General features: G+C 48.6%; 1 protein-coding gene across 5 annotated transcripts in view; it reads left to right on the forward strand.

Moving 5' to 3' along the window:
- AFAP1 (actin filament associated protein 1) overlaps positions 1-13,885 on the forward strand; it is a 126,101-nt gene that overhangs the window by 21,734 nt on the left and 90,482 nt on the right. For 2 of the 5 annotated variants that reach the window (XM_074320792.1, XM_074320803.1), the window contains exon 2: positions 7,617-7,666. The exons of the other annotated variants lie outside the window; for them this stretch is intronic. The gene's annotated coding sequence lies outside the window, so the exon portion shown is untranslated. The remainder of the gene's footprint in view (positions 1-7,616; positions 7,667-13,885) is intronic. 5 annotated transcript variants of the gene reach the window in all.

Here is a 13,885-nt window from a genome sequence, read left to right on the forward strand (position 1 = left end):
CATGTGGGGATTGAACCGGCAGCCCTTGGAGTTAGGAGCATAGAGCTCCAACTGCCTGAGCCGCTGGGTCGGCCGCTTTTGATTCTTAAGAACAGGAAAAGGTGCTTTAATTACTTTAGTGGTTGATGGCAGAACTTTCTTTTTATCCCTATTAGAATCTGGAGATTGAAGTCACACCTGTCTCATTTGTGGAGGGAAAAAGGGGCCACAGGTTAAACCTGACAAGCTCAGGAGACTGAACATAACCACATAAGACGGTCTGAACATAAAAACTCCTAACTAAGGTGGGCCATGGCAGGAAGTCACATCCTGGGCCTGCAGCTTCCTTGACAAAGGTCAGTCTTTACCTTAAGTGAGCCTGTCTGCTGTCTTTGTGCATCTAGGAGAACAGGCCCTTGGAATGTCAGTGCTCCCCTTGTCCTGACCAGAGCAGGAAACTACAGAATCCCTCCTTGTTGTTCTTGTCCCCTGATTCCCACCTCCCTGCGCTGTGAACAGTGAACTATTAACTATCCTGCACCCACCTATGTAGAGGCAGTACCTGCTCTCCAATTTACTTTTATCCAGTCCCGGAGATTTCCCTGCTTTGCTTTCTCCCACCCCCTTAATCTACAATCAGTGGATTTCAAGTAACCCTCCTCCTTTGATTCTGCATATAAAATAAGCTGCAATTGCCATTTTGCAGAGCATTTTCTCAATCCGTTGAGATTTTGCTTCCCGACAATTGTCAGTGTGGCTCAAATAAACTCTTGGAAGCTTTGCCTTAGGCTGGATGTTTTTTCTTCTACATGTTTAGCTGTTAGACCAGGGAGGGGAAGGAAGGGACTTCAGGTGACCTTGCTAATTGTCAGTGGGGCCAGGACGAGACTCCCTGCAGAGCTGTTTCCGTGCTGCTTTTCTCTTTCCATCCTTGATAAAAGAGTGAATCTAAAATGTAGCCCTGCACATTTGGGGAGAAGTGCGCAGAAGACCCAGACCTGAGCTTTTCTGCATGCCGCACGCAACGGCCCAGAGTTACTCCCTGGCCCCCGACAGGGTAGGTAAAGGAAGTTGTTTTGGACGTAAACTAATACCAGAGTAGTTTTTCACCTGGCAGTTTACTTGGACGGGACTGGAATAAATCTCTGACCTTGATTTCTTTGTCCTAAAAGCAGAGAGAACTTGAAACACTTTTTAGGGGGCAGAGACTGACTTGTCTTACTCAGCCTGGATTCCTAGCGCTTAGACTCCCCATGAGTGTTTAGTGAACTGAGCCGCGGTGTGTGAGCGTCTGGAACAGCGCTTTGCAACCCTAGATGTATGTGGGACTGTCACAAATGCCTATGTGCCCACTCCACACCAGCTGACATAAATTCTCCAGGACTGGAGCCCGGGCGTCTACAGGTTTGAAAAGCTCCCGGGTGATCCTGACGGACAGTGAAGGTTGGGGACGTCTGTCCCTGGTGAGCCGGAGTCCCGGGCACCTTCTGCTTCCGCCAGCTCAGAATGGTTTTGAGGTGATTAAAGAATGTTGTGCAAATAGATGTGGAAATGACATACAATTTCCACATCCTGCTAGTATCTGCCATGAATGTATTTGTCAGTTACTCAGTTCATTCTGATGTTGAGCCCTTCTACGTTTTTTTCATGGAATAATCACGTGACAGGTAAGGATGCAGAACTACCCTAAGTCTGCTCCGGGGTCTGAGGTGCTCTGTAGTCCTTACACCCTTGTTTGTACCCGGACTTGTCGGACAGTTTATAAACATACCTCTTCCAGCAGGGGCTGTGGAGTCGGCTTGCCTGGCTTTTGTTAACTAGCTGTGTAATTTGAAAACTTGACAGTTTCTAAAATTTGTCAAACCTGACTTTCTTCATGTATAAAATGGCATGACGGCAGCTGTTGTGAGGTTCAAGTGCAAATGTGTGTGTAAAAGTGCCTGGCTTTTGCCTGTGCCTGACACACAGTACACGCTCAGGAAAGTGGCCAATCTGCATCAAATTCATAATTTTTTTTTTTTTTTAAAGATTTTATTGGGGAAGGGGAACAGGACTTTATTGGGGAACAGTGTGCACTTCCAGGACTCTTCTCCAAGTCAAGTTGTTGTCCTTTCAATCTTAGTTGTGGAGGGTTCTATTCAACTTCAAGTTGTTCTTTCAGTCTTAGTTGTGGAGGGCGCAGCTCAGCTCCAGGTCCAGTTGCCGTTGCTAGTTGCAGGGTGCACAGCCCACCATCCCTTGTGGGAGTCGAACCGGCAACCTTGTGGTTGAGACGACGCGCTCCAACCAACTGAGCCATCCAGGAGCTCAGCGGCAGCTCAACTCAAGGTGCCGTGTTCAATCTTTAGTTGCAGGGGGCGCTGCCCACCATCCCTTGCGGGACTCGAGGAATCGAACTGGCAACCTTGTGGTTGAGAGCCCACTGGCCCATGTGGGAATCGAACCGGCAGCCTTCGGAGTTAGGAGCACGGAGCTCTAACTGCCTGAGCCACTGGGCCGGCCCAAATTCATAATTTTTAATGTGAATATTCAGAGCTAATAAATTTGTCAAAGATACTCCACCTGTAGCCCGTGAACCTAGCATTTCTTTAGTTTTAACTGGTAGAGTTAATTCACCACTCACACATTAGCCTCTTGAGTACCTCGAATTTCACACGCGTGTAGCCAAGGGATCTCATAACTGGAACATTGCCCTTAAAAGCTGATTTTAATCTGTATGAGTGAACAGTCCTGGGACTTTGTTTCTTTGATTTCTTTTCCTGAACACACCTCTACGTGACTTCTGACGCCAAGGGAGTCATGGCAGCTTCTCTAGCAGCCCTGGGGGATGCGGTCTTATGCTGCAGGAAGCTCTGAGGTGGTGTTATTTATGCATCGTCAAGACCAGCGTGTGTGCTTCCCCTGGCAACCTGTGCTTTTTCTTCTTAGCTTGCGGCAATCATATATACAGAAAGGGCCAAAAAAAGGATACACATTTTAAGAAAGGAAAAAGCTGTATTAAAATTGTAATACTCAATATACTTGTATACCAATAACGAAAGATGAACGCAAGTCATGTGTATACATGTTTTTGGCATCCCCGGTGTATAGTAGTATAATCTCTTCCCCGTTAGACTCTAAGCTCTGTTTGAACAAGGACCATTGTTGTTCTTCTCACTGCTAGGTCCTCTGCACTTAGTGACATTTAGCACATAATAGGTGTTTACTAAATATTTAGCAAATGGTAATCTAGCAGAACACAAGTTAAGATTTAAGCTGCATCAACCAAACTGAGTACGTCAGTTTGTTAGTGCAAGTTTAAAGTGTTTTGGTAGCTAACTTAGTTCCGTGGTCATTTATTGAGTGTCTTTTAGGTTAGGCTTTGGGGCTGGGAAGGTGACATTCCATGATCCCTACCTTCCTGAACATGCAGTCTAGTGGGGTACACAGACACATGGACACACCGTAACATACACATGGTAAGTGTTACGGTTAAGGGGAACAGTGCGTGCGCGTGGAGATGGAGCAGGCTTTGGGTTTTATGAACACTGGCAACAAGTCAAAACACAGTTGAAATTACTCTTTAGGTAGTCATGCCTGTATATTTTATAGGAAGCGCCTACTTTTAAATACAGAGGGTGCCAAAAAATGTATACACATTTTAAGAAAGGAAAAAACTATTAAAATTGTAATACAATGAATGACGCTAGCATTCATTTGATTGACACCATCTTTTGAGCAAACGTCATACTACACATTGCTACTGTACTTAATTCAACTTCGAAAAGTAATACATAGATAACGTCTCTTAAAATGCGTACATTTTTTGGGCACCCCTCGTAGATGCTACATAAACTCTTTAATGGGTTTAGTATGAATTGAATGGCTTTTTTCCGGGCCCCATTTTCCTTTCTTTCATTAGAAAAAACTATTGGCCCAGGTTCGGTGAGTAGGTTTTGGTTCTGGCTCTGTCACTAAACCAGGCTATTTAGGCCCTTATCTGGGCAATAGATCCTTCCCTGGAAAAGGAGGGTTGGGCTGTCTCATGTTGACGGCCCCTTTGTTCTGACATTGAGACTCATCATTGCGTGGTGTGGGAATTGTTTACCTGCATTCACAGCTTAGTGAGCCAGGGACAAGTACTGCTGGTTGCCTGGGGCCCAGCTGTGAGGAGGGTTATTATTTTTCTCGGTGTTAGTCAAAGCATCGTTAAGGTCAGCGTCTGTGGAGTCAGTTGCAGAGAGGCGGAGCGTAAGGGCTACAGGTGGTATTGCTTACATTGGGCAGAATTTGCTAACTCTCCTCTCTGAATACCTTTCTCAGGGAGTCCACCTTTGCATGATTTCCTTGGTTTAAGCACGAGGAATTTAATACCATCATATGACATTTGAATTCTCTCTGACCCGTGCTGTGGGAATGTGTGGACAGCAGCATTTGAGTCCGATGGCGGCAGTCTCTTCGTTGCTTAGCTGTGCTGTAAGTTTGGAGGACTTCAGGCCCCCTGAGAAGATAAAATGTGGTCTCGCGTGGGAGTGTGGCTCTCTCTCAGGACGCAATGACCATGAGGGAGTGACGCAGTGCGAGCCACGACACTGGGGTTGACCAGCTAGCCCAGCTGGGCTGTAGATGGCTTTGTTTTTGGGGAGAAGGCGGGAGGAAAACGCTCTGGTCTCAACTCGGTTTTACATGGTTGTTATTAATGGCAACGATGATTTCTTATATTTGTATTGCGCTTCGTACTTCTCAGAGAATGTTTAAATCTCTTATCTCGTTTTATCCTCCAGCAGTTCTGTGAAAAGGGCAGGTCAGTTTTCATCTCTTCTGGTTTTTGGTGATTTTACCGTGGCTCACAGAAGTTATGAGCCATGACCAAGGTCATGGGCTGAGTTGGCAGCGCTGGGGCTAGACTGTTGGGCTTCTGGTGGCCTTGTGTTTTCCCTGCTGTCACACCAGTGCCCTGGACTCTCGTAATGACACATTACTGTTAGTGTTCTCTACATCCCTTACCCATCTGGGGACTTCTTGGGAGGTTTCTGTTCATTTTGGAGCCCTTAGACTTCTGTCCTCTGTCTCCTACCTCCTGGATGCCCTCCTGGAGGCTTCCAGTGGCCCTGTGTGTGGGGGCCGCTCCACCTGCACGTGTATGTGTGGAGGGAGCCCCTGCAGGCACCGTGCCTCGTCTGCGTCCGCTCTGGGCGTGGACTGTCCACGTGCTGTAAGCGTTGCACCGTTTTCACAGAAACCGGCTGTGCTATGTGTGCTCCGCGGTTCTTTTTAACTCAAGCTAGGTAGGGCCCAACCTGAAACGGGTCCTAGCAGTTAGCGGACTGTTTTAACACTGATTGTGCAATCTTCCCTCCCCCCGCACAAGCGCTTCCAGGGGACAGCTGTGCCACAGTCCTTCCTGTCGTTACCACAGTGCCGAGCATGGCGTCTGCACCACAGTAAACGCAAAATCCATGCTTGTTGCCTAAATGAAAGTCAGGTCAGCAGAGAGGTATTAAATCTGGAAACTGACAGGTGAGGTAAAGGAATTTTCACTTAAGACAGTTGCAAAAGAAATCTTTTTAGACAAGTTGACCTGTTTCTCAGTTGGGGGTTAATTGCAGCTCAGAAAAGCAGCTGTGTGCCCAGAGGGCTTTGGGGTTTTGCTTTGTGACAGACGAATTAAATTTGTTGTTGTAGGACCGTGCTGTTTTTTGTGGCTTTATGTGGCTTTCTCTCAAATGGAATAGAGTTTTCTGTAAAAGTCACACTTCCCTTTTGAGAAGTGTGACGGTCATTTTATAGGATGATCTCCTCATTGTTTAACTCACAAGATGATCCGCCAAGGGCCAAACCCACTGCTTTGGCCCAGCAGGCGAGTCTGGTTTCTGTCTTCACAGCCCAAGGGGAGAGACGCCCTCTGGAAGCTGAGCCAGGACATGTCTGGTTGTCCACGGCCACTTCAGGTCCTGAGCTGTCTGTTATTGCTTTCAGCTTTTAGGAGCCGAGGGGGTGGGAGGGAGGGAGAGGAATGTGTTATGTAGATACCAGAGCACCCCCAGAGCACCCCGCTGGAGGCTGTTTTCTCCCTGATGACTGCCTCTCTGACCCTGCCTGAGTCACACAGGGTCACTGCGTGACCTTCCTTTTCTTTTAAGCTTTCCTCGAAGGGTTTTCGCAAGAGTCAGTGAGATGGTATGTGTAAAAGCGCTTTTGTACTTTTAAATCTGGGAAAATTTCAAGGCTGTATGTATTTCTGAAACATATGTATTTATCTTTGAGACATTTAGCATAGTCATTTACTAGACATTTGGCAGTATTTTAATACTTCCAGAGTGTAGGATTCAAAGCCTTAATTACTTGTGAATACCACCGAAAAAATTTACTAGATTTGCTCAGCAAGAGATAAGACCATTTGGTTCATGCAGAATTTTGCATATCTCACTGTGCATAAGTTAGAGTCTCATTTACATCTGCCCATGGTGACACAGGTTAGGTAGCACGTCCCTAGGTAGACAGGGAGGTCCCTGGTGGAATAAACAAAGACAATCATATCCTAAAACTCCAGGTTTTGAAATCACTCCTTTGCTCCAGGACAAAATGTAACAAGGCCTTGAGGTTAATCATAAAATTCCTTTTGGCCTGACAAACAGATCTAGTAGATAAGAGTGGGTTACTTTGCTAATTCCTTTAGGATGGGCAAGCAGAACAAACCTGCAGACAAATTTCATTAGAAGGCGCCAGTTCCCTTCGCCAGACAGTCAGGGGAAAGTAAAAAAGTAAGAGCTTTTGCCTCAGTCACTGGGCACCTCAGTTACTGGGCACCCCCATTCGGGACCCCCTCCCGCTCGGGAGCTCTGATTCTTTGCTTTCAATAAACTACCCTCTTTTTAAAACTCTTTACCTCTGCTGGGTCCGTGTTTCCATTCTTCGGTCTCACAAGACAGGATCCCGGCCCACACCCAGAAACTGCCGGCAGATCCAATATCATCTACGTCATTTGGGGACTCACAGGAAAAATAGTCCTACATCAATGGCACCTTGAATTCATATACTTATTTTACAAAAATTAGCTCCACAGTTAACATATTTTCTATGGCCAGACATGGTTCTGAGAATGTTACAGATATTAACTCATTCAATTCTCATTACAAACCCGTGAGATTATAACCCTACTGTTATGACCCTTGTCTGACAGATAAGGAAACTGAGGCACAGAGAAGTTAAGAAACGTGGCCAAGGTCGCAGAGCTCTTGAGTGGTTCTGGATGGCAATCCGAGCATCTGTCCCAATCATTCTCTTAGCCACTGCCGCAGGGCTGTCTTCGGGTCACCCCCACACCTCGTTTACTGTTTCCTTCTAGTGAACAGTAGCCCTTTGAGCTTGGTGGCACTGGATTGCCGGTACCTGACATAACGCCTAGCACAGAGCAGGCATTTGCTGAACGAGTATGTGAGGCGTCTCTAACTGTGATATCTTATTACTAAACAATTCTGCCACATCTGTTGTCTCATTTGACCCTTACGACTGGGAGGTAAGTAGTATTTTCCTCCTTTTTTATACAGAAGGACATTTAATCAAATGAATGATGTGTGGTAGGTTCATGGATTGAACTCTGGGTTCCGTGTCCCAAGTCCATACTGTATTTTGTCTTTTTTTTTTTCAACTTTCAGATTCTTCTAAAATTCTATACTGTGGTGTGGGCCATCAGAAGGCAGCACAGGTAAGAAGCTTTTATGATCTTCAAATTCAGTGGAATAAAAAAATTGTTAGACACCTAGAATTACTGAGCGACTGTGGGTCCTCAGAATAGAAATCTTGGTATTAAAATGTTCCTACTTCTAACCATCTCGGAGGTAAATCTGACCATATGTTGGAATAGCTGTTTCATTGGGGGGTAGAATTAGAACCTTAATGACATCGATTGAGTTTTCTTTTTTTTTAAAGATTTTATTGGGGAAGGGGAACAGGACTTTATTGGGGAACAGTGTGTACTTCCAGGCCTTTTTTCCAAGTCAAGTTGTTGTCCTTTCAATCTTAGTTGTGGAGGGTGCCATTCAGCTCCAGGTCCAGTCGCCGTTGCTAGTTGCAGGGGGCGCAGCCCACCATCCCTTGCGGGACTCGAGGAATCGAACTGGCAACCTTGTGGTTGAGAGCCCACTGGCCCCTGTGGGAATCGAACCGGCAGCCTTCGGAGTTAGGAGCATGGAGCTCTAACCGCGTGAGCCACCGGGCTGGCCCCCTCGATTGAGTTTTGTCTCTGTTCTTCCGCCCCCTCCGGCCCTTTCACACCCGCCCCCCCCCCAGAACCCCTACTCTGTCCTCTCCCTGTCAGCTCATGCCCCTTCTCTGGTGTCTATCTGATTATGTTAGCTCAGAATATCAGAGAAGTGTATATTTTCCCTGTGTGTCATCTGCAAATTGATACCATGTAGGCAGAACAAGCTAAACAGAACTTTCAAAAGAGTGTAACATTTTCCCTGATTATAAAGGAAATACATGTGCAATGCAGAACATTTGGAAATAGAAGAGGCTAAAGAAGAAAATAAGTCATATTAGCAGATACCACCTCTGTTAACCTTCCAGTGTTGTGCAGAAAAGCCTGGACACCGCAGGCCTGACTTCCGTGACCTCAGAGGCCTGCACGAGGCTGGCCCTGGGCTGGTGTCTGCAAGCTTGGCTGGCGGAGGGTTCGCACCACCCTAACGGATAAGCTGTCTCATGGGCCTGAGATGTCTGTGCAAACAACATGGCTTATTCCTAAATACCTGCTTTCCTCCTGGGGGGCTGGAGTTCGGTACGTGCTGGGCAGAGGGTGACCATGTGGCCAGCCCCCCATAAAACCCTGGGCACTGAGTCTCCAGTGAGCTTCCGTGGTGGACAGCATTTCACACGTGCGCTCACACTTCTTGCTGAGGAATGAAGCACGTCCTGGGTGACTCCACTGGGAGAGGGGCCGGAAGCTGGCGCCTGGTTCCCACTGCACTTTGTCGCATGTGCGTTTCCCTGTGCGGATTCTGCTGTGTATCTTCTCGCTGTGCTGTCGTAGCTCAGGATCGCTGTGTGCCGCGTCCTGTGAGTCTCTCCAGGGCGTCATCGACCCTGGGGGTGGTCTCGGGGACCCCCGACAAGGGCCTAGTCCTCCTGTTTTTCTCAGCATAAATAAATATGTATATGTCTTTCATAAAATGGGTATCATATCATGTCTTTTTGAGATCTCATTCCATAAACATCAATGAGCATTCTGTCACATCAAATCTTCTTTCACAACATGATTTTTAACGATCTCAGATTATATCTTAAATGCTATGAGTGCTGGATGTGTGTTTTACAATTATATTGCTAATGCAGGTAATGAAAAGCCTTGCTGGTGGGGGCAGTGTGGGTGCCTCTCCGATCACTCTCTTAGGGTCCCTTGTCCTTAGAGTGAGGTCATGAAAGGGTGTGTTATGTATGTGATCTTGACAGGCACGTTCAGTTGTCCAGAAAGGTGGTTTCCCTTTGTGCAGTGAGAGGGAAGCGTGAGAGCAGCGTCTCCCTGAGTCCTCACCTGCGCTGCGCGTGGTCACTCGCAGCAGTTATGTGTCAAGTTGATAAAGACGAGGCGCTGTCATTCTCATGTGCACTTTGGAGTATTAGTGAGGTTGATGGCGTATCGTGTGTCATTGGCTTTGTTTTTCTGACTTGTCTACATTGTTTGGACCGAGGGTAATGGGAGTTTCCACCTTCTGCTCAGACCCTTTGTGACGGTGGCTCTGGGCTGTGACAGTGATTGCAGAGGGACAGGCTCTGGGTCATCGTTGTGCTGTGTCCGCTCTAGGCCGGCACAGGCCGTCCGTCAGGGCAGGTGCTCACGGACGGGGCTTTGGCGACGATGGAAACCGTGCCTCCTTGTGCCCATTGGTTAGGCGCGTGCTTAGGAAAACGCCACCAGTGTGCGCACTGGGGTTAGTGGTTGCCGTGGGGAGGTCCTCGAGACCCTGGGAAAGATGGTGGGAGCCGCGGCCCGTCTGTGGGGCAGAGTGGGCGTGGGGAGGGGGCCCTGTCTGTATTTATGGCCGTAACAGTGTAAGTGTCTCCACCAGGATGCGTCCCTGTATTTCCCATGGAATGTAAACGGCCTCCTAGTGTGAAAACCGAGAACTGATCTACGTAACTGTGGAAACAGCTCAGTGGGGACACAAAGGGACGACGGAGGTGGTGCCGGGCAGAGGTGACCTGCGCGCGTCCTGTGTGATGCTCAGGACACGGACAGCCTGCCAGTGTCCCCTGTCAGGCTAACGTGGCCCTGCCTTTTACCCCCGCCCGGGGGACAGGCCACCATGGGAAGGGCCTCACCCCTCTGCGGCCCAGGCCGACCCAAGGGAGCTGGCCACATCCCTGCACAGGGACCCATTTGTGTCGACCACAGGTCACCCCGTTATTTCCGTTGCTGGCAGGGAACAAGGCTGCAGGTGTGCAGCCGCACGGGAGGGGCCGGAGAGGCGCTGCTGGGCCAGGAGGCGCGTTGTGGAGCTGTTGGTGTGACAGCGACTCTTTTTACTTTGACTGTGTATTTGAGGTGGTATGGGAGGCGTGTCATGGATTATGGGGGCGTAGCAGCTAGAGCCCCCTCAAGTCTTTCATAGAGAATATTCATGTGTGCGCGTGTGCGCAGTTCTGTGTAAACGTCTAGAAGAATCTTGCAGGGATAGACGTATAACATACCGTTAACACTGGTTGTCTCAGACGAGGGGATTGGGACTGGAGATTATAGTAAAGGGAGAATCTCACTGTTTTGTATAATTCTGAGTTTTTATTGCTGTTTTGTTTTGTGAGTTAATTTTCAGTTGTAATAACATTTGTAATTAAAGTAAGATTTACTTTTGAAAATTTGAAAAAAAACACTAAATAACCCATGACCATGAACAAATGACTGATCTTCCATGCTCAGCTCAGTCTCCTTATCTGTAAACTGGGGGGTATGATATGGCACTGGCTTTAGAGGGCTGTACTGAGAGCTAAGGGAGATAAAACTCTGAGCCTGGCACCTCGTAAGTGCATAATAAATGTTATTATTTCAACATTTTAGAGGAAAAAGAATTCTGGTTAATGTGGTATAAATATCACTGGGCTTGTATTGGAAAGAACTTGAATTTGACCCCATATAACGAGTGTGATGGGAAAAGAGTAAGTTGGGGCCTAAAGAGACAGGCTGGGCCTGGGGCTCCCCTCAGCCCTGTGGCCCGGGCAGCCACGTCCCCCTTCCCCTCTGCTGTTCCAGGGGCAGCAGCACGTTTACATTGCAGGACTCTTGGGAGGGTTGCAGGACGTGTGACATGAAAATCGCTTGACCGTGACAGAGGAAAGCATTGGGGAAGCAGCTTTTGTCCTGCGGCCCAAGCCTGGCCTGTCTTGTGCAGAGAGCGGGTCCTTGTCTGCTCCTGAGGCTGCTGGGAACCCGTCGGTGCCGAGTCCGTCTGACGGCCCCTGTCTGCTCTGTTGACGTGGCCTGTTGTTACTTGCTGTCATCGCAGCAGCAGCAGTTGCTGGGACAGCTTGCCTTGATTTGCATATTTGGGTGTTTGTGCTATTTATAAACAATTCGAAAAAGCATGGAAGCCTGTTTATGGCAAGCTGGCAAATTCAGCAAAACACGGCCAATCTGTTAGTGCAGTTTGCACGTGTGCAGGCACGAAGCAGCCAAATCCACACGTTTGCCCGTATTCAGAAGTTTCTCTTAGAAAAAGGCATTCAACTGTCGTCCATATGGTTTATGGGCTTTTCTCAAAAGGCATGGGTTCGACTATCAGACATCTGAAATCTGAAACCGTCTTAAAACATGGCCCTAGTTTTCGTATCTCCCTCTCCCTCCTTGTTTTTCCATTATGAGGGGAGGAGGAGGGAGGGGAGGGGAGTGTCAGTTCACAGAGGCTCTTGATACAGTTGATCTGTCGTGTTCTCTCTTCCTTTCTGTGTCCTAGTGCAGGGAGTGGAGGGTTGTGAGCACGTGAGGTTACACAGGTTGCCACTGGATGGCTTATCGTCCCAAATACCCACCCTGGAAAAAGGCGCAGTAAGTGAGTGGAGACACAGGCAGCTCACTCAGGAAATTAGCTAAGGGTCACGGCTTCCCACCTCGGTGTATGACCCTGCCGTGTGCACTGACGGGAAGAGCTGCCATCAGAGCTGCCATTGCCTAGAACCAGGCTTTTACATCCCTTGTGCAGACAGGAAGTTAACCCGGAGGCACAAGAAAGTGATGGCCCAAGGTCACCTAGACAGAGAGGGGAGCAGGGTCTGCGTCCATTCTCCCGAGCCTCTGACCTGCTCCCCACACTGCCCTCATTCCTGCTTAGCTGTCTTCCTTGACCCCGAGTGTTTGAGTGTAAACACGAGGGAGAAAATGTGCCCCGAACCCCGGTGTCAGGTGCAGGGAAAGACCCAGCAGCTTCAAGTAACGTTCACAAGTCTTGTCTCAGGGAAAGTGGTGGTTTTTCACGCTACCTTTACATTTCACAGTGCCTTTCATTTTCTCATAAGTTTTAAGAAACAAATAAGACAATAGAAGGAGCTGGGGGAACAGCAACTTTAGGGAAAAAAAATTAAACCCGAGAATTACTATTTCTCTCTTATTCTCAGTCTGGACTGTCTGGACTTTTGACTCCTGTCTGAGGTACAGCTCGGAGCTGAGGGGTAGTACCCATGATTTTAGAATAGCAGTTGCAGCACCGTGCTCCCCTCTAAGCGCTGTGCTCCCCTCTAAGCGCCGTGCTCCCCTCTAAGCCCGTGCTCCCCTCTAAGCCCGTGCTCCCCTCTAAGCGCCGTGCTCCCCTCTAAGCGCCGTGCTCCCCTCTAAGCGCCGTGCTCCCCTCTAAGCGCCGTGCTCCCCTCCAAGCCCGTGCTCCCCTCTAAGCCTGTGCTCCCCTCCAAGCGCCGTGCTGTTCATGTTCCACTTGAATGCCAGAAGAAGCAGATGGCGAGGTGGAGCGAGCATTTCCATGTGTGTCATTGATAGCTTTTTCCTTCTGTGCTTCCTGGGATTTGAGACTGGCTAGTCCCACAGAGAAGTGATTATCTGTCCCCTCCCCAGCTGCGCTCTTTGTCACCTTGGGTCCAGAGGGTTGCTCCTGCTGCAGTCAGCAGAGACAGACGGCTGATTGTGTGAGCGCGTGCGCGTCGCTTCGCACCACCTGGGCTCTGAAGCGGAGCTGCCGCACAGGTCGTCTTCTCCGTTGCGTTTCTGTCTGGGTGGCGATTGTTTTTTTAGTTAAATAATCACAATCATCTTTAGTAGGTAATTGTGCATATTACTGATGTAAGTCCTGGGATTTTGTTCACACAAGGATGCGAGGCTTGGAACATGAATTGGATTTTCTAAATGAGTATCTAGGAATGACATTGAACACCAGAGAGGTGACAGTGCTTTTCCAGTGTTATTCCCAGATAATCATTAAAGAGGTCTCCTTTTACTTTATCCGAGTTGGGACTTTATAATACACCAGTATTTTATAATACACGACTAGAACTCGCCCAGCCCCGCTCATACTGCGGTAAGATCCAAGCAAAGGTACTTGCAGGGGGGTGCGTCCTGCTTCTCCCTGCTCAGCACAGGTCCTTACCTGGCTGTGCACCTGGTCTGTCACCAAAGGGACTGGCGAGCGCACTTGTTCTTGAGGCCGGATAGGCCTGCAGAGGGAGGGTGGTGCTACCCCGTTCACAGAGACCAGTGTCGCCAGCCTTCAGAGGAGAGACGAAAACGGTGGTTGTCATCATCAGGATGGTCTGGGCATTGACTCGGGGGAAGCTGTGGAAAAGTGTGTGTTACCCCAAATTTGGTGTCAGAAGGAAGTCAGGGCCTGGCTGTGGAATGATCAGGCAGTAGGAAAGGTAAGGCCTAGCGGGGACGCCAGCTCTGCCGAGTGAGTGTGACCTCGTCTCCTCTAGGCGCACGCGGACGGGG

Source organism: Rhinolophus sinicus, linkage group LG02 (assembly GCF_036562045.2).
Source record: "Rhinolophus sinicus isolate RSC01 linkage group LG02, ASM3656204v1, whole genome shotgun sequence".
Taxonomy (NCBI): Eukaryota; Metazoa; Chordata; class Mammalia; order Chiroptera; family Rhinolophidae; genus Rhinolophus; species Rhinolophus sinicus.